Source organism: Diceros bicornis, chromosome 34 (assembly GCF_020826845.1).
Source record: "Diceros bicornis minor isolate mBicDic1 chromosome 34, mDicBic1.mat.cur, whole genome shotgun sequence".
In the NCBI taxonomy this organism is placed as follows: Eukaryota; Metazoa; Chordata; class Mammalia; order Perissodactyla; family Rhinocerotidae; genus Diceros; species Diceros bicornis.
In genome coordinates, this window is record NC_080773.1 from 31,558,807 (window position 1) to 31,577,861 (window position 19,055).

General features: G+C 47.9%; 1 protein-coding gene and 1 pseudogene across 11 annotated transcripts in view; both read right to left on the reverse strand.

Moving 5' to 3' along the window:
* Window positions 1–19,055, reverse strand: part of LOC131397369 (leukocyte immunoglobulin-like receptor subfamily B member 3) — a 69,828-nt gene that overhangs the window by 35,100 nt on the left and 15,673 nt on the right. Inside the window, exon 9 of one of the 11 annotated variants that reach the window (XR_009216753.1) lies at window positions 11,588–11,668. The exons of the other annotated variants lie outside the window; for them this stretch is intronic. The gene's annotated coding sequence lies outside the window, so the exon portion shown is untranslated. Of the gene's footprint in view, window positions 1–11,587; window positions 11,669–19,055 lie in introns of those variants that run through there. 11 annotated transcript variants of the gene reach the window in all.
* Window positions 11,256–17,904, reverse strand: LOC131397368 (leukocyte immunoglobulin-like receptor subfamily B member 3; annotated as a pseudogene).

Consider the following 19,055-nt stretch of genomic DNA (forward strand, 5'->3'; position numbering starts at 1 on the left):
GCCGATTCTCTTTCCACAAAAAGGGTATTACCCACAAAAAGAGTAATGTCTGCCCACTGAAGGCATTTTCTCTCATCAGAGTCCCCCAAGTGGGGCTGCAGAGCAACAGTACTCCAAAACATCCCGCAACCCAGGCATGGCCCAGGCCACAGATCTGTAGATGACGACTGAGGAGAGGCGCCATTGTGATGGGTACAGACGTGGGCGTCATGTGCACCTAATCCACATCTTTGTGTGACTCATCTTTGTCCTCTGGACCTGTCCATGGCCCCAGCTGTACCACTCTCATCCAGCAATGGATTACAACCTTATGACTTGGTGAGAATGACAATAGCCAGCTCATCATAGATGGTTCCAGTTGTATAAACTCGATGTCTCCTTGTCAGTCCTTCAGTTCCTATTGGGAACCAGCAGCATGTCAGGAGCAGCTTTTTCTGTATTTTTTTTTTTTTTTGTGAGCAAGATCGGCCCTGAGCTAACATCTGTCGCCAACCTTTCTCTATTTTGTATGTGGGACACTGCCACAGTGTGGCTTGATGAGCGGTGCATAGGTCTGCGCCCAGGATCTGAACCTGCGAACCCCGGGCCACTGAAGCACAGCTCGCGAACTTAACCACTACACCACTGGGCCGGCCCCAGGAGCAGCTTTTTTTTTTTTTTTTTTTTTTTTTTGTGAGGAGATCAGCCCTGTGCTAACATCCGCCAATCCTCCTCTTTTTTTTTTTGCTGAGGAAGATGGCCCTGGGCTAACATCTGTGCCCATCTTCCTCCACTTTATATGGGACGCCGCCACAGCATGGCTTGCCAAGCAGTGCGTTGGTGCGCGCCCGGGATCCGAACCAGCGAACCCCGGGCCGCTGCAGCGGAGCGCGCGCACTTAACCGCTTGCGCCACCGGGCCAGCCCCCCCAGGAGCAGCTTTTTAAATGGAGTCTACTCTCTATTGTGGGTGATGTGACGGCAGGAACCCAAGGAGGCGAAAATCTACCCTTGGCGTTTGGCAGGGAATTCACACAGCATCCCAGTACAAGGGGACTTACAGCATCAGGGGACCTGGCAGATCACATGGCCATGGCTGCAGGATCCTGGTACTGCAGAGCCCTGTCTTCCTCTGGGCTCCACTCAGACCCACAGCCTTCTCAGTCACCTAAAAAGTGAGAAATCTGCTTTCTCGAGTATGGTACATGCTGCTTCCACCATCCAAACCTCATACCCAGAAACGTGTCTCTGTCTTAGTGTGAGGCGTTGTAAGGTGTGATACGGGGTATGTCTTGGCAGAACTCAGAGAGCAGCACCTCTATAAAGTTCACTGCTTTGGCAGACCCTGAATCCTTGAATTTCTTTCTTTCTTTTTCTTTTTCTTTTTTTTAAATCTCCCACCTGGAGTACATACCAGGGCAACCAGAGTACTCACCACCCTTTACTCATCAGGTCAAATTAACACGATGTCACCAATATTGTGGACAAATGTGATGTTCTGCCCGATGTCGAGATGCTGAGGGTCACTTTGGACAATGCTGTGAAAGGGGGAGAGTTAGTTTATCCCTGGACACTGTGAACATGTACTGCAGTCCATCCCAGGGGAAGAAGAGCTGCTTCTTAGTTACCAGATCCAAAGCTGCACACAAGTGACCAGAGGCTGCATAATTCTGTCCTAGGAAATGCATCCATCCCGCAGAGCAGCTGACAGGAGTCAGTACTTGGTGAGGTCTGTGGCCCTCCACCATCCACCACCCAGGATACATCCAGTTTTTCAGGGGCCAGGCTGGTGTATTAAGCACGGATACGGTTGCCCCACTGCTGCCTCCTTTAAGTCTTTGAGGGTGGCACTAACCTCTGCTAGTCCACCTGAGTGCAGCATTGTTGTTGTTGTTTTTTTTTGTGAGGAAGATCAGCCCTGAGCTAACATCCATGCTAATCCTCCTCTTTTTTTGCTGAGGAAGACCGGCTCTGAGCTAACATCTATTGCCAATTCCCCTCCTTTTTTTCCCTAACGTCCCAGTAGATAGTTGTGTGTCATAGTTGTACACCCTTCTAGTTGCTGTATGTGGGACGCGGCCTCAGCATGTCCAGAGAAGCGGTGCGTCGGTGCACGCCCAGGATCCGAACCCGGGCTGCCAGTAGCAGAGCGTGCACACTTAACGGCTAAGCCACGGGGCCGGCCCGCAGGGTTGTTGTTGATGACTATGCCAGGCAATATGAAAGTTATACTGTTGATTATACAGATTCTGCTTTCTTTTTTTAAACAGTATGTAACTATGTTTTGGAAGTCGATTAAATGACTTTGTGGTTCAGCTTTTCCTTTCAAGGCTTTACCAACAATCTGTCTTTAGGCGTATCCTGCAGCTCGTTTGGCCTGACTACTAAGGCCTGGCTCTTCTGGGGGTGTCTCGATTGCTTCAAGTGTTCCATAGATTCTTAACGCTGCATGGAATTCAAACGTCTCCCTTCACTGTGTGAGCTCTGGGAATTAAATAAAACCTTAATTTATCCTTGTTTCCTAAAATGTTAGTCAATTAACAAAAGATGTCAACATCATTGCATAAATGCCTGTATGCTTGTTTTTCCTGCCTCAAAATTTGAAAGTAATGTGACACGAGTGCTCATGGAGGCAAAGCAACTGGGCAGTTCTGACTCTCTGTCCTCTGCACTGTCCCAGAGTCCACGTTTTCTTCCCATTCTTCTTTCTTCCTTCCTCGTGTTCCAAGGATCATCCCTTTGTCAGTTCCTTTCTTGGTCAAGAACTTCCTTTTCCATTCATTTAGGGGAGGCCTGCTTGTGACAAATCCTCTTAGCTTCCTTCACCTGAGAATGTTTTTATTTCTTCTTCCTTCCTGAAGGATAATTTCACCCTCTGTAGAATTTGGGATCGACAGTTCTTTTCTTTCATCACATGACATGTCATTCCACTTGCTTCCTGCCTTCATGGTTTCTGACGGGAAGCCCGTTGTCATCTGAGTGGTTTCCCTCTATGGTCAAGTGGCATTTCTGTCTCACTGCATTCAAGGAGCTTGTCTTTTGTTTTCCTTAGTTGGGTTATGATGAGTCTTGGCTTGGATTTCTGTGGCCTTCTCCTGTTTGAGGTTCACTGAGTTTCATGCATATGTAGGTTTATGATTTGTGCCAAGTTTGGGGAAATCCAGCCACGATTTCTTGAACAGTTTTTCAGTCTTGTCCTCTTTCTCCTCTGCTTCTAGGATTCATATCACATGGATGTGAGATCTTTTGTTAGAGTCCCACAGGTCCTGAGGCTCTGTTCATGTTCTTTTCCAGTTCATTTGCTCCCTGTTCTTCAGATTGAGTAATTTCTATTGTTGTGTCTTCATGTTCGTTATTTCCTCTGTCCTCTCCATTCTGCTGTTGAGCCCATCCATGGAGCCTTTATTTTCATTATTGTGTTTTTCAGATCTAGAATTTCCATTACCTTCGTTTTTGTATCTCTGTTTCTTTACTGAGACCCATTTTCAAAGATTTATTTTAAGTGTATGTGTAATTGCTCATCAAAGTATCTTTATTGTAGCTGCTTCACAATCCTGTCAGATAATTCCAACCTCTGTGTCACCTCAGTGTCAGCACCTGGTGACAGTGGTCTTTTCTCACTCAAGGTGAGTTTTTCCTGGTTCTTGTTATGAACTGGACATTATGGATATCATGTTGTGAGAGTCTGCATCTTATGTAAGTCATCTGTTACAAAGGCCTTTTCTGACACATGGCTGGGGTACTGACTCATTACTGCCAGGTGGAGGTGCCGGCCAGGTCCCCATGTGGCTCCTTTGACACCCACTGTGTCACTCCTGGGGTCATAACAGTCTTAGCCTGTCTGCTGCCTTCTCTGCACTGTTTGGAGTATTCTCATATTTGTTGTATATACAAGGTCCAGGTTTTCTGTGCCTTGTGGGGGTCAGGGAGACAAACCTCTACTTCCTCTTGGTCCAAACTGGGAGTTTCAAGTGCAGCTGATTTATATATATTGATGATGTATCTAGTGACATTGGATCAATTCCTTTCAAATTAGAATAATAGATCTTTATATTATTTGGGGTTTTCCATGCACAGTTTTGTAATGTGTGAGTAATACAGTTTTATTCCATCCCTTCACTCTATTCACGTTTTTTTTTTTTTTCGCTTTATTTGATTTGTTAGTTCTTCCAGTGTCCTCCTGAATAGAAGAGGTCATAGTGAACGTTCTTGTCTCATTCTCAGTCACAGGCGGAAAGATGTATAGTTTTTACCTGTAAATATTTTTTCTTCTTTTTTTTAAAATTTTTTGTTTATTGCAGTAACATTGGTTTATAACATTGTATAAATTTCAGGTGTACATCATTATACTTCTATTTCTGCATAGATTACATCATGTTCACCACCCAAATACTAATTACAACCCATCACCACACACATGTGCCGAATTATCCCTTTCGCCCTCCTCCCTCCCCCCTTCCCCTCTGGTAACCACCAATCTAATCTCTGTCCCTATGTGTTTGTTTATTGTTGTTATTATCTACTACTTAATGAAGGAAATCATACGGTATTTGACCTTCTCCCTCTGACTTACCTCACCCTGCATAATACCCCCAATGTCCATCCATGTTGTCACAAATGGCTGGATTTCATCATTTCTTATGGCTGAGTAGTATTCTATTGTGTATATATACCACATCTTCTTTATCCATTTGTCCCTTGATGGGCACTTAGGTTGCTTCCAAGTCTTGGCTATTGTGAATAACGCTGCAATGAACACAGGTGTGCATGTAGCTTTATGCATTGGTGTTTTCAAGTTCTTTGGATAAATACCCAGCAGTGGAATAGCTGGATTGTATGGTAGTTCTATCCTTGATTTTTTGAGGAATCTCCATACTGTTTTCCATAGTGGCTGCATCAGTTTGCACTCCCACCAGCAGTGTATGAGAGTTCCCTTCTCTCCACATCCTCTCCAACACATGTTGTTTCCTGTCTTGTTAATTATAGCCATTATGATGGGCGTGAGGTGATATCTCATTGTAGTTTTGATTTGCATTTCTCTGATAGTTAGTGATTTTGAACATCTTTTCATGTGTCTGTTGGCCATCTGTATATCTTCTTTGGAGAAATGTCTGTTCAGGTCATTTGCCCATTTTTTAATCGGGTTGGTAGTTTTTTTGTTGTTGAGATGCATGAGTTCTTTATATATTTTGGAGATTAAGCCCTTATCAGATGTATGGTTTGCAAATATCTTCTCCCAATTGTTAGGTTGTCTTTTTGTTTTGTTGATGGTTTCCTTTGCTGTGCAGAAGCTTTTTAGTTTGATGTAGTCCCATTTGTTTATTTTTTCTATTGTTTCTCTTGCCCGGTCAGACATGGTGCTTGAAAATATGTTGCTAAGACCGATGTCGAAGAGCGTACTGCCTATGTTTTCTTCTAGAAGTTTCATAGTTTCAGGTCTTACATTCAAGTCTTTAATCCATTTGGAGTTAATTTTTGTGTATGGTGTAAGGTAAGGGTCTACTTTCATTTTTTTGCATGTGGCTGTCCAGTTTTCCCAACACCAACGTTGATTGATTTTCGAATGTTAAACCATCCCTGCATACCTCGAATAAATCCCACTTGATCATGGTGTGTAATCTTTTTAACGTATTGTTGTATGCGATTTGCTAGTATTTTGTTGAGGACTTTTGAATCGATGTTCATCAGTGATATTGGCCTGTTATTTTCTTTTTTTGTGTTGTCCTTGTCTGGTTTTGGTATCAGGGTAATGTCAGCTTCGTAGAATGAGTTAGGGAGCTTCCCCCCCTCCTCAATTTTTTGGAAGAGTTTGAGAAGGATAGGTATTAAGTCTTCTTTGAATGTTTGGTAGAATTCACCAGGGAAGCCGTCTGGTCCTGGACTTTTATTTTTGGGGAGGTTTTTGATTACTGTTTTGATCTCCTTACTGGTGATTGGTCTATTCAAATTCTCTACTTCTTCTTGATCCAGTTTTGGAAGGTTGTATGATTCTAAGAATTTATCCATTTCTTCCAGATTGTCGAATTGGTTGGCATATAGCTTTTCATGGTATTCTCCTATAATCTTTTGTATTTCTGAGGTGTCTGCTGTAACCTCTCCTCTTTCATTTCTGATTTTACTTATTTGTGCCTTCTCTCTTTTTTTCTTGGTGAGTCTAGCTAAAGGTTTGTCAATTTTGTTGATCTTTTCAAAGAACCAGCTCTTGGTTTTATTAATTTTTTCTATTGTTCTTTTGGTCTCTATTTCATTTATTTCTGCTCTGATTTTTATCATTTCCCTTCTTCTACTGATTTTGGGCTTTGTTTATTCTTCTTTTTCCAGTTCCTTTAGGTGTATTGTTATATTGTTTATTTGAGATTTTTCTTGTTTGTTGAGATAGGCCTGTATTGCTATAAACTTCCCTCTTAGAACCGCTTTTGCTGTATCCCATAAATTCTGGCATGTCGTATTTTCATTTTCATTTGTCTCCAGGTATTTTTGATTTCTTCGTTGACCCAGTCGTTGTTCAGTAGCATTTTGTTTAATCTCCACATAGTTGCGACTTTTCTGATTTTCTTCCTATAGTTGATTTCTAGTTTCATACCGTTGTGGTCAGAAAAGATGCTTGGTATTATTTCAATCTTCTTAAATTTGGCCTAATATGTGATCAATCCTGGAGAATGTTCCATGTGCATTTGAAAAGAATGTGTATTCTTCGGTTTTTGGATGGAATGCTCTGTATATATCTACTAGGTCCACCTGTTCTAGTGTTTTATTTAAGGCCAATGTTTCCTTATTGATCTTCTGTTTGGATGATCTATCCATTGGTATAAGTGGAGTGTTAAAGTCCCCTCCTATTATTGTGTTACTGTCTATTTCTGTTTTTATGTCTGTTAATAATTGCTTTATATATTTAGGTGCACCTACATTGGGTGTGTAGATATTTACAAGTGTTATATCCTCTTGTTTGATTGTTCCCTTGATCATTATGTAATACCCTTCTTTGTCTCTTTTTACAGTTTTTGTTTTTAAAGTCTATTTTGTCTGATATGAGTACTGCTACCCCAGCTTTCTTTTCATTGCCATTTGCGTGGAGTATCTTTTTCCGTCCCTTCACTTTCAGTTTGTGAGTGTCTTTAGGTCTGAAGTGTGTCTCTTGTATGCAGCATATATATGAGTGTTGTTGTTTTATCCAATCAGCCACCCTATGCCTTTTAATTGGAGCATTTAGTCCATTGACATTTAAAGTAGCTTTTGATAGGTATGTACTTACTGCCATTTTTTAACTTTGTTTTTTTTCAGTGTTTTAGTAGTCCTTCTCTGTTCCTTTCTTCTTCTATACAGAATTGATGGTCTCTTTACTTTGACCTCTGTCTGAAAGCTCTACTCTTTAACTACCCTCCTCCCTCTTTTTCTGTTTTTGATATCATGTCTAACCTCTGTTCTGTGCATTTGTATCTATTACCCTCTTATCATGGAAATAGATAATTTTTCCTATTTGTGGTCTTCTCTTTTCCCCTTAAATCATTCCCTTTAACATTTCTTGTAGCACTGGTTTCTTGGTGACAAACTCCTTTTTGCTTGTCTGGGAAATGTTTGATCTCTCCTTCCATTTTGAATGATAACCTTGCTGGGTAGAGTATTCTTAACTGTAAGTTTTTTCCTTTTAGCACTTTAAATATATCATGCCATTCTCTTCTAGCCTGTAAGGTTTCTGCTGAGAAGTGAGCTGATAGCCTTATGGGGTTTCCTTTGTATGTAATTTGACTTTCTCTTGCAGCTTTTAGGATTCTCTCTTTATCTTTAATTCTGGACATTTTGATTATGATGTGTCTTGGTGTGGGCCTCTTTGGGTTTATCTTGTTTGGGGCTCTCTGTGATTCCTGTACCTGGATGTCTGTTTCCTTCCTTAGGTTAGGGAAGTTTTCATCTATTATTTCTTGAAATAGATTCTCTGCCCCCTTGTCTCGCTCTTCTCCTTCCGGGACACCTATAACACGGATGTTAGTGCGCTTGATGTTGTCCCAGAGGTCCCTTAGACTGTCCTCACTCTTTTTAATTCTTTTCTCTTTTACCTGTTCAGCTTGAGTAATTTCTTCTAGTCTTTTGTCCAGCTCACAGATCCGTTCTTCTGTATCCTCTACTCTGCTTTTGAGTCCCTCTAGTGAATTTTTCATTTCCAGTATTGTATTCTTCATTTCTGATTGGTTCTTTTTTATATCTTCCATTTCTTTGTTGACATTCTCACTGAGTTCATCTATTCTTCTCCCCAGATCAGTGAGCATCCTTAACACTCTTAGTTTGAACTCTCTGTCGGGTAGGTTGCTCATTTCTCTTTCACTTAGTTCCTTTTCTGGGGTTTTGTCCTGTTCCCTTACTTGGAATGTATTCCTTTGCCTCCTCATTTTGCCTCTTTCCCTGTGCTTGTGTCTATGTATTAGGTAGGTCAGCTACGTCTTCTGCTCTTGGATAGTTGACCTTATGTAAGTGATGGCTTAGGAGGCTTCTAGTGTGCTTCCCTCAGTTCTCAATGTTCCAGGGGTGACCCCTATGTGGGCTACGTGTGTCCTTCTGTTGTGACCTGTTTGCTCTCCCTGTAGGCACCCAGGGAGGCCGAGTTATGCTCCTGGCCAGCTGTTGTTATGCTCAGCTGCTTGTAGTTGTTGTGGGCCCTTCCGTCTCTTTATCAGGTGTGGGGAGCCCCAGCACATTTGGCTGCAAGTTCTAATACCACATTTGTGTTGCAGTATTTCTTTTAAGTGAGTAGGCCCCCAGCGTGGCAGGTTGTTAGGCTCAGGGCCTTACAATTGCTATAAGCCTCCAGCCTTTAGGTCTCTTGTCAGCTCTCTGAGGATTGCAGCTGGGTGCGTCTGGCCTCAGGCATGGGAGCACCCAATTGTTTCAGGCTTTGGAAGGTGGGGCAAACCCCCTATGTGGGTCTTTGAGAAGCACAAGTCTTCTGCAGCTGACAAGCCCTGCCGCCCACAGGCCCACACACACAGTCAACACAGCCCTGCCCCGTGTGCATGCCCAGCCCCCCGAAGTGGACCCAGTCTCTCCACGGCGGGAGCCCCACACGCTCCACCACTGCCCCACACTCTCCACCCGCTCCTTGTGCACGCCTTGCCCCACTGAAGTCAGCTCAGTTGCCAGGCTGCAGAGAATCCAGTTACCAATCTATGCAGGCCCACAAGTTGCCTGAGAGGCCAGTCTCTAGGGTGGGCTGCCCACCTTGGCTGAGCTGGATTTAATCGGTGCTCTAGCGGGTGGGGCAGACCTGGGCTAGCAGGCCCCAGGGAGAACTCCAATGGTGTCTGTGTCAGCGCGCCCACACCAGGCCACAACAATGACCGCCGTCAATGTCCCAGTCCCTGGAGAGGTCTCACCTCTCACCGAGATGCACACAGGACCTATTAGGTGAGTCTCTTTTCACCAAAGCACTGTGCGTCTTTCTTTCTGGTGATTTTAGGTTGCTTTCTGAAATGGGTGAGTGTCCACGTGGGCCCTTTAAGAGCCGGTTTTCATTTCTTTGTGAACCAGCTTTTCTGGGGGTGCTCCCCAATGTTTTAGTAGCAGGCAAAGTCAGATATTATGTCACTCATCTCGATTGTGCTGAGTCCACAAAATGCCCATAGCGGGGGTGCTCCCCGGCTCAGGGCCCCGCGCCTTCAGGGAGGCTGTGTACCTTTGGGCTGCTCCCGGGCGGCCGTGACGCTGGCGGCTTGCGAAGGTGGCATTTTTTCCTCTCCAGAAGGGAGTCTCTGCCTCTTCCACCTCAGTGAGGATTGTCCATTGTTGCAGGAGTTCCTCTTATCCAGTTTTCAGTTCTGTCTCAAGGGTAATTTTTCCACGAGTAGTTGTAAATTGGCTGTGTCCACGGGAGGAGGTGAGTTCAGAGTCTGCCTACGCGGCCATCTTGACTTCCTCTCTACCTGTAAAAATTTTTTCTATTGTAGATTTTTAAAGATGTTTTGATAAATGTAGGAAACTCTCTTTTATTTCTGAGGAGGCTTAATTTCATTATAAATTGATGATGTATTTTATCAGAAGCTTTGACTCTGTTAATTTGATTATTTTTATGTTTCTTCTTTTGTGTTTGAAATGTAATTATCGATTTTTGAATATGAAACCAACCATGCATTCCATGTGAGAAGAACACACCAGCATGGTATGATATATCATCCATTTTATATATCTCTGACTCTTGTTTGGGAATATTTTGTGTAGGAATCTGCAGCTAAGATCCTGTGAGAGAGCTTCCTGTGATTTTTCCCATTTTGTGGTTTCTTTGTCAGGTTTTAGTAGCAATTTTTTTTCTGTCCTGATATAATGTGTTGGGAGGAATATTCCCTCCTTCTATATTTTCGGGAGAAGCTTATGTAAGTTTGGTATGCGTATGTTTGTGCATGTGTGTGTGTGTGCACGAGTGTCCAGGTGTGTGTAAGTGTGTATTCCATAAGTGCATAAGTGTTCAGAACCATTCAACAGTGAAGATTTCCAGACTCAGAGTTCACTTTGCGGGAAAATTTTTAATTATAGATTCAACATATGTAACATATATGACAATTCAGATATCCTATTTATTTTTATTTCTATCATTTTGGTAAATTGTATTTTTGAGGATTTTGTCCATTTCATCTAAATTTTCTAATGTATTGGCATAAAATTGGTCATAATGATCTGTTATCTATTTAAAGTCTGTAGGATCTGTGATGCTGTCCTATTAATGGTAATGTGTGCCTTCTCTCGTTTTCCTTGAGTGCTGTGGCTGGGATTGAAAAGTGTGATTAATGTTTTCAAGAATGAATTTTTTCGGCTTGATTGACTTTTCTCTATTTTTTATTTCTCATCATTAGTAGCTACTCTTGTCATTGTTATTTCCCTCCTTCTACCTTAATTTGGAATAATTTCCTATTCTTTTCCTAAATTCTTGGTATGATAGCTTAGGTCAATGACTTTTTTAGACTTTTCTTTTCTAAGATATTCATTCATTCATGGTTCTTAATTTTCCTATTAGGCAAGATTGATGTGTAATATTTACATCATAATTCAATTTAAAACATGCTTTCAATTCTGTTTTGGATTTCTCATTTCACTCATGGATTATTGAAAAGTCTGTTGCTTTATTTCCGTAATGTGGGGATATCCATTATCTTTGACTGCAGAATCAGGTGACTCCCAAAGTGTCCCAGGAGCTCCTGGTGGTCCATGTTAGGAGGCTGGATGGCTGGGAGTCATTTGGAGGTGTCCATTGGGAGCAGCTTCTGTGCCTTCTGGGGTCCCTGCAGCCTCCCTCCCTGGAGGGTGGGTCTGGGTCCTTCCTGGGCTAGTGGATGGCCAGAGCAGCGTACACACTGGGCTCTGCTGGGGGCTCCTCTGACTGGGAGGAAGGGGGTGTCGTCTCCTGCCTGAGGGTCCAGTGGTTCAGCTGTGCATAGGTCACGTCCTGGGGGTCTTCAGATGCAGCAGCCTGGAGCAGGGGAAGAAGGGGGAATAGGTATGTGGTTGGGGTGGGGGCAGCCTGGGGTCTAGGAGAGGATGGGACCAACCTGTCTGTCCATCTGTCTGTCCTCTGTTGCTGGTCTGTCCTTCATGTCCAGTGATTCCTCTGACAGGGGGGAAGGAGAGTTGGCCACTCCCTGCCTGAGTCTTGACCTTGGGCGGTTCACCTGGGCATATGTCACTCCCTGGGGGTCTTCATCCTGGGGGCCCTGCTGGAGGGAGACAGAGGGACAGAAACATTGTCTCCCTGACCCCACTGCTGGCCTCCTCCTGTCAACTGTCCACACTGTTACAGAGTGAGGTCACTTCCTGATGGAACCTCCAGGGACTTCCTGAGCCTTGGAGCAACTGGATGCTTTCTACAGTTGTGATTCTTATCCTAACGCATTCTCTCTCGCTCATTTGTCTGCAGCCACACGGCCCACCATCCTGAAAGAGCATGTTGCTGCCTCAGGACCTTTGCACCTGCTGTTCCTCTGCCACCCCCTACCCCCCCCCACACTTTATCCCTTTTCCTTACTTTATTTTCCTTAACAGCACTTTGCACTCTAGGAGCCCATGTATTTGCATGTTGTCTCTCACCCACGAGGTGAGCTCAAGGAGTGTGGAGACAGTTTTCTCACTGCTCTACTTGCAGCACCTGAATGGAGCCGGGTAAACAGTGAGGTCCCTGTGCACATTGTTGGGAGAATGAATGAAGGAGCCTAAGGAACTTGCAGGTGGTTCACTCATTCCTGCATCCTCTTAGACCTGGGGGTGCACCCCAACAACCAGAAGGTCAGACAGAGGATGAGGAACCAGGAAAGGGGACCATGTAGGAGGGGCCATGAGGTCACAGAAACCAGGAGGAGTGAAGTCACAGCAGGACGACCCAGGGTGCCCGAGAAGAGAGGTCAGTGTGCAGCGCTGCTGAGAGCTGGGTGATGTGAGGACAGGAAGTGTCCACTGGATTAAGTTTGGCAACAGGAAGGTCCCTGGTGTCCTGGACAGGAGCAGGGGTTCACCTGATGGTCCAGCTCCACCCCCTCCTCAGGCTGTGTGTCCTTCATGGCAGCATCTGCTGGGGCAGAACACGGGGTGTGTCTCTTGGCAGGATTCCTGAGATCTCTCAGGGCTGCAGGCCCCCCACTGCTCCCAGATGGGCCACTGAGACCCAGGGGTGAGGAGATGTGCCTGAGGTCACTCATGTGGGATTTCAATCCTTCTCACCCCAAATCCCCAGACCTTCCCAGCCTGTGCCCCCATGGCCTCCTGAAACCTCTGTGCCCACCACCCAGGGTGGCCCCTCCTCTCCTCTCACAGAGGGTCTCTTCCTGGGCGTCAGCAGCTGGGCTGGAGCTGGGGGAGGAGACGGGAGTGTTAGGGGCAGAGAGGGGGCTGAGGGTGGGGTGGGAGTCTGGGGTCTTCAGGGCAGGAATTTCCTGATCTGCAGGCCTCTGTCCTTGGGCTCTGGGTCTGCAGCCCCTGCGGGGAGCTGGAGATCAGCCTGTCACTGGACTGGGTCACGATGGACAGAGTCTCAGCCCTGGGAGGTTATGACCACCCCTGCTCCACATGGGATTGGACAGGAAAGAAGGAAACCTTAACACACACTTGTGTGTATGTTTCAATATTTCATAATATTCAAAAAATAGAAAATACCTTAAATGTGCACATGTGTGCTGTGTTAAGTGTTTTCTTCAGGATTGTCTGATTTGAGATTCTGGAAAAATCTTTCTCGGCTGACCTTTCTCATCTATTTTTTTTCCTTCTGGCTGGTGCCCTACGCCCACCTCCTCCTGTGACCCAGGTCAGCCTGTTCCCTACTCACCTGAGGTCCTGTGTTTGCCCCGACGCCGGTGTCGGATGAACAGGAGGAGGAGGAGGAGGAAGGAGAGCAGCAGGATGAAGGCCACTGAGACCCCGATCAGAGCCTTCAGGTACCAGTTGAGACCTTGAGCACAGGTGACATCATGAATGAGCCAATGATTCTATTTAATTGAGCACCTACTGAGTGCCAGGAATGTGCTGGAGTCTGTGCTTTCATGTCCTCTCACTCACAACAATCATGCAGCATGGGACTGCCTCCCCCACCCAACCATTTCACAGATGGGGAAACTGAGGCACAGAGAGGTAAATGACGTGCCCCAGGTCACCCAGCCTGAAGTGGCAGAGCTGAGACTAGAACCCAGGAGTGTGGGTTTCCTTGTGGTTTTTTTTTTTTGTGTGAGGAAGATCAGCCCTGTGTCAACATCTGCCAATCCTCCTTTATTTTTGCTGAGGAAGACTGGCCCTGGGCTAACATCTGTGCCCATCTTCCTCTACTTTACATGGGACGCTGCCACAGCATGGCTTGCCAAGCAGTGTGTCGGTGCGTGCCCAGGATCCGAACCTGCGAACCCCAGGCCGCCGCAGCGGAGCGTGTGTACCTAACCACTTGCGCCACCGGGCCAGCCCCCTGCTTGGGGTTATTTTAAATTATCTTTTACACTCTGCCCTCCTGGCAGAACACCAGTGCAGATACCTGTCCACCAAACCCAATCCCTCCGTTCCTACCACTCTCCTGAACCAGCCCAGGTCCGTCTCCCGCTCTGCAGAGAGCTGGCCCCCGACGTGGGGCCTGTGTGGACATGGAGTGTGTGCATCTGGGAAGGGCGGTAGGGAGGGCTCTGTCCTTCCTGAGCTCTAACAGGGCCAGGCCCCAGGCTGAGGGCTTTCACTCTGAAGGAGGTGGCAGAAGGCCTGTTGTCAGAGAGGAACCTGGGACTCGGAGAGGACCATGATGTGTCCAAGATCCACAGATGGGAAGTAGCAGAGCTGGGTTTGAACCCAGGGGTGTTCTTTCCCTAACTCCACAGCTGCTCCTGGGAGGGCTGAGTGCCCCTGAGCTTAGGGAAGAGAGCTCAGACTGTGTCCCCACACAGGGTCCAAGCAGCCTTCTTGGACTGTGTAATCAGAGAAATTGGTCCCAGTGAGAAGGTGAACTTTTCTCAGGTCACCATCTCAGGAAGAGGCTGAGCCAAGACCAGACCTGAGCTCCTCCCACCTACCACCTCCCCGCAGAGACCCTCACTTACCCCACTGTGGTGGGCCTGACTCTGTGGAGGAGAGTCCATCCTCAGTGCCTCCTGGGGATCAAGACAGGAGATGTGGGGGCTGGTTCTCCCCACTTCAGCCCAAACACCAATTCACCAGGCTGAGCCACAAGATCTCCCTCTGCCATGACTGCCCCACCTGCCGTCTGTCCAGCCTCAGAGTTCTTGGAGCTCTGTGGCCCCAAGCATCTCTGCCTGACTCCTCAGCCCCCCGAGAGACAAGCCTTGCCAAAGCGGGTCATCACTGTCCCTCTGGGTATTGAGCCTCTGGTAGTCACCAACTCTCGTGTCTGGGTGAGGGGCTACTAGGCCTGGAGCAAGGAGGAGCATCAGGACGGGGTGCCCCTGGCCTTTTCTCCTTTTGGTCAGCCCTAGTCTTCTCCAGCCTCCTCCACTCACCACAAATGTATCTGGACCTCAGGGATGAGGATGAGGATGAGGCAGGGATGGGAGTTGCTCTGGCTTTTTCCATTCCTCCAAGAGGTGAGATTCCCCTCTGGCTGACTCACCTTCTGTGACCGTGTTATTCCCATCCCAGCCCAGAGCTCCCCTGGGGAGAAGACCCTGATCTGACCCTAAGGACAAAAGGGGCAAGGCTGGGGCTCCTCACCTGAGACCCGGAGCTCCAGGGGGTCACTGGGGAGTGACAACAGGTAGAGGGCAGTGCTGTTTGAACCGTAGCACCTGTAGGTCCCCTCGTGGTCTGAGGTCACAGGACTGACGGTGAAGTTGGCCTGAAAGGGTGCAGCCACGTCCTGCAGACGAAGGTGCTGGGGAGGGGCAGGTGATCCCTCCTTGGACAGATGGAAGGTATCCAACGGGATCTCAGAGCGACACTGCAGGGTCACATTCACTCCCCAGGACACTGAGGGCCCTGGCTGGACAGAGAGGAAGGGTTTCTCGTACATTCCTGAGGGAGAGGAAGGTTGTGATGTGTAGACAGCTGCCCTCTCTGCACACGCCCTTGACCCTGAGCTGAGGGACCACCGTCCTCTCTCCAGGGACTCTGTCTGTGACCCCCTGTCAGCTCTCTCAGTCCCTCTGGGTGGGTCTCTTTTATCTCCTTCCCTCAGCCCCCTTTCTCAATCCTCTCCCTAGACTGCTGCCCCATCTCAGCCTCTGCTTCAAGACCCTCTCCCTGGACCCCATCAACACTTGTGGTGACCCTGGGCCCAGCGCCCTGAGTAAACAATCAGGACATGGGGCACCTCACCCGCGATCAGGATGTCCAGGGGGGCACTGGGTGCCGACCATGCATAGGAGAGGTTGTGTCCACTGTAGCATCTGTACTGGCCCCCGTGGGTGTGGTTCACACGGCCCAGGGGGAAGTTGGGGCTGTGCTGCCCAGGAAGACGCTGGGAGGGTGTGAGCCCCTTGTCCTTGGTCAGAGCAAATTTGTCAAAGCCAGCCTCTGAGCAACACTGGAGGGTCAGGCTGTCTCCAGAGAGCACCAGCGAGCCTGGCTGGGCTGAGAGGGAGGGCTCCCTGTACACGCCTGGAGAGAAGGGACAGTGGCATTGAAGGGGATGCACACCCCACATTGCACACTGGGGCCTGCAGTGAGAATTCTCATGGGTCCCTCCCCAAGCCTCCTGCTCTGTGGTTTAGGCCCTGGAGGCCATGTCACCAACCCCCACCACCCTGAGGGTTCAAGCGGACACACAGCTTATGTAGGTCATTTTTGGATCTCAAGAAAGAGATGGGGGACACACACCCCACATTGCCCACTGGGGCCTGCAGTGAGAGTTCACGCTGGTCCCTCCCCAAACCTGCTCTGTGGTTCAGGCCCCAGGAGGCCATGTCACCACCCCATCACCCACAGAACTCCGCTGGTCACAAGGCTTACGTCAGTCATTTTGGGGTACCAGGAAAGGGATGGGTCAGCGGCAGCCCTCACCTGTGATGTCGAGATGCAGAGGGTTGCTGGGGAGTGACCACGCATAAGGGTAGGAGCTGGGAGAAGCATAGCATCTGTAGGTACCCCCATGGGAGGTGTTCACGGGGCCCACAGGGAAGACAGCCTGCTCCCTCCTATGATAGGTCCTCAATTCCATGTGTTGGGGTGGGTCAGCTCCTCCCTCCTTCAGCAGATGGAAATTTTCCATTGTGGACTCTGAGCTACAGGAGAGGGACACGTTCCCTCCTGATGCCACCACAGGTCCTGGGTAGGCTGAGAGGGAGGGTGCCCTGTACACTCCTGAGGGAGAAGGAGGGAGCTGTGTTAAAGGGGGACCATCAGCCCACATACCCCAGGTGTGGACTGTGAGGGCTGAGGTCCCCGGAGCCCACACTCTATTCCCTTCTGCCTGTGAGGAGGAGCCCACAGTGGGAGGGGACCCAGCTCCTCCCCCTCACCTGTCACCACCAGGGGCAGGGAGTCACTGCGCTCTGACCAGCCGTTCCTGCTGGTGTTGTATGCACACTGATATAGCCCTGCAGTGTGCGAGCTTGTAGATTCAATGGAGAAACTGGTCTTGTTGCTGGAGTCCTGTGAGGCCTGTGTATCACAGGGTTGAGAGACCCTGTCTCTATACAGATGGTAGACTTCAGCCTGCAGAGACCCCTGACACCAGATGGTCACAGAGCTCCCGCTGGTGACCATAGGTCCTGGGTCAGCCCAGATGGAGGGTTTGGGTGGCGCTCCTGGAAACGAATCAGACTTGAAGTGTCAGTGGAGTCCTTCTCCCTTCAGCTTCCCCAGCTGTCACTCAGGCCCCTCCCAGACTGGTCACCTCAGCCCAGACCCTCTGACCTCCCCACAGCTGCACAGGAGCTTCATTGGTCTGAAGCTGGTGGTGTAAGGGAGGACTCACCTGCCTGTACCCAGTTCCATGGGCCGCGACACAGTCCTGGAAGAGAGTTTCCTGTGAGAGCATGTCCCGCAACCCACACATAGAAGCTCCAGGACTGGTCTGGGCCCCTGAGCGCTGGGGTCAGATCTGGGGCTGAGCACACTCTCCTCCGTCCAGAAGTTCTGCCTCCACTGACCTCCTGAGTCCTAGATCTCTTAGGGACCAGTACTTGGGAGGGAAGGGAACTCATCCCTCCTCTTTTCTCCAGAACTCACCAAGGCAGAGAAGGGCAGTGAGAGTAGGTGTCCTGGCTTTGCCTCCCATGGTCTCCAGCCATGCAGATGACTTATGAAGACCACAGAGCCAGACAGGACAGACATGCGCGGTGTGACAGTGTCCTGGCTCCATGTGACGCATCACGTGTTCCTCATCTGTGGCCTCACAGGAAGGGGAACAGCCCCTCCTAGGGCCTCACTCCGCCCTCCCTGAAGGATGGAGCTGAGGAAACAGCAGGCTCTGGGGACACTCCAGACCAGATCCGAGTCTCTGCACACCCCATACACTCTGCTTCCAACTCATGCCAAACCCATATCCAGAGAGCGACACTTGTCCCAGAACATGAGGGCAGGAGAGGAGCTAGCACAACCTCTGTTCCAACTCTGCCTCTGCCTCTTATAGAGACTTTGTGAGCTGGGGCAAATCATTTCCCTTTGCTGAGCTTCTGTAAATGCAAATTTTCTTCCTTTCTTTCATCATCCAGGCAATTAGTCAATGTTTATTGAGCAGTTCTCATGTCCAGTCATGGTGCCAGCAGCTGGAGAGTCATTGGTGAAGCTGACAGAGTCTTTCCCTGGACTCATAGGGCTCAGATGAAGGAAGACAGACATTACAAACATTCAGGCAGGAAACAATTCAGTTATAGTCATGTTTTACTACAAGTTAGAAGAAAAAAGAAAACAGGAGACAATGAGATTAAATAACAAATAGTCATCCTTCAACCTGAGTCCTGGTTGTGAGAGACCTTCTGGGAGATGGAGTGACCCAGGGCATGAGCAGGGTTAGCCCAGAGGTGGTGGTGGGGCATCCTCACCCAGAAAGATCTGAGCTGTTCTCAGAATTGAGAGCAATCAGGAGAAGGCTGGGCCTTGTCACACAGGATCTTGAGCACCTTGCAAGGTGTAAGCTATTTTGAATTTTACCTTTAAGGCAATGGGAAGGGGGCCGGCCCCATGGCGTAGCGGTTAAGTGCATGCGCTCTGCTGCTGGTGGCCCGGGTTCGGATCCCGGTGCACACCAATTCACCGCTTGTCAGGCCATGCTGTGGCGGCGTCCCATATAAAAAAGTGGAGGAAGATGGCACAGATGTTAGCTCAGGGCCAGTCTTCCTCAGCAAAAAGAGGAGGATTGGAATGATGTTAGCTCAGGGCTGATCTTCCACACACACACTCAGAAAAAAGAAAAGAAAAAAAATATTGGTAAATAAAAGTCAGCAATATAGGAAAAGGACAATATCAGAACCAAGTGGAATTTGTCCTCAGATGCCAGGCTAGTTCAGCATTTGAAAGTCAATAAAGGTAATCCACCATGTTAAGAGACTAATAAAGAAAAACCACGTCGTTACATACATACATGCACACAAAGACTGGATAAAATGAAACAAATGCTCAGCTGTACAGGAATAGAAGGGAATTTCCTTAATCAGATAAAGAGCATCTATGATTTATGTTTAG